This window comes from Leptonychotes weddellii, unplaced genomic scaffold (genome assembly GCF_054177405.1).
Source record: "Leptonychotes weddellii isolate Sample4059 unplaced genomic scaffold, ASM5417740v2 HiC_scaffold_2789, whole genome shotgun sequence".
NCBI lineage: Eukaryota > Metazoa > Chordata > Mammalia > Carnivora > Phocidae > Leptonychotes > Leptonychotes weddellii.
Genome location: NW_027872810.1, coordinates 11,637 through 13,144, shown reverse-complemented (window position 1 = coordinate 13,144; position 1,508 = coordinate 11,637). Strand labels below are relative to the sequence as shown.

At 37.9% G+C, this 1,508-nt stretch overlaps 1 pseudogene; it reads left to right on the top strand.

Moving 5' to 3' along the window:
- The first annotated feature begins 25 nt into the window (after positions 1-25).
- On the top strand, positions 26-154 carry LOC115939433 (U4 spliceosomal RNA; annotated as a pseudogene).
- Positions 155-1,508: the final 1,354 nt, after the last annotated feature.

Here is a 1,508-nt window from a genome sequence, read left to right as displayed (position 1 = left end):
TGCTGTGCATTATGGAAGACTGTTGAGCTTTGCGCAGTGGGAGTATCGTAGCCAATGAGGTTTATCCGAGGCGCGATTATTGCTAATATGGAAGACTGTTGAATTACAGACCTGTACCTCTGAAACAAATAATACATTATATGTTTAAAAAAAAAAAAAAGATAGCAGGAAGGGAAAAATCAAGGGGTGGGGGAAATTGGAGGGGGAGATGAACCATGAGAGACTTTGGACTCTGAGAAACAAACTGAGGGTTCTAGAGTTGAGGGGGTTGGGGAAATGGGTTAGCCTGGTGATGGGTATTAAAGAGGGCACGTACTGAATAGAGCACTGGGTGTTATACACAAACAATGAATCATGGAGCAGTACATCAAAAACTAATGATGTAATGTATGGTGATTAACATAACATAATAAAAAAAAAGAACATATTGTGAGAAAGTATATGCCAACAATTTAGGCAATCTGGAAGAATTGGATGTATTCCTAGAGACATATAAACTATCAAAACTGAAACAGGAAGAAATAGAAAACCTGAACAGACCCATAACCATCAAGGAATGAAGCAGTAATCAAACATTTCCCAACAAACCAGAATCCAGGGCTGGATGGCTTCCCAGCAGAATTCTACCAAACATTTAAAGAAGAACTAATACATATTTTTCTGAAACTGTTTCGAAAAATAGAAATGGAAGGAAAACTTCCGAACTCATTCTATGAAGCCAATATTACCTTGATCCCAAAACCAGACAAAGACCCCACCAAAAAGGAGAATTACCGACCAATATCCCTGGTGAACATTGATGCAAAAATTCTTACCAAGACACTTGCCAATAGGATCTAACAGTACATTAAAAGGATTATTCACAACGACCAAGTGGGTTTTATTCCTGGGATGCAAGAGTGGTTCAACATTCACAAATCAAACAATGTGATACACTACATTAATAAAAGAAAGGGTAAGAACCATATAATCCTCTCAATTGATGCAGAAAAAGCATTTGACAAAATACAACATCTCTTCCTGATTAAAACTCTTCAGAGTATGGGGATAGAGGGAACATACCTCAATATCATAAAAAACATCTATGAAAATCCCACAGCAAATATCATTATCAATGAGGAAAAGCTAAGAGCTTTTTCTTTAAGGTCAGGAACACAACAGGGATGCCCACTCTCACCACTATTGTTCAGCATGGTGCTAGAAGTCCTAGCCTCAGCAATCAGACAACAAAAAGGATTGAAAGGCATCCAAATTGGCAAAGAAGTCAAACTCTGACTCTTTGCAGATGACATGATACTTTATCTGGAAAACCCAAAAGACTCCACCCCCAAATTACTAGAACTCATACAGCAATTCAGCCATGTGGCAGGATATGAAATGCACAGAAATCAGTTGCATTTCTGTACAGTAACAATGAGACAGAAGAAAGAGAAATTAAGGAGTCAATCCCATTTACAAGTGCACCCAAAACCATAAGATACCTAGGAATAAACTTAACCAAAGAGGCA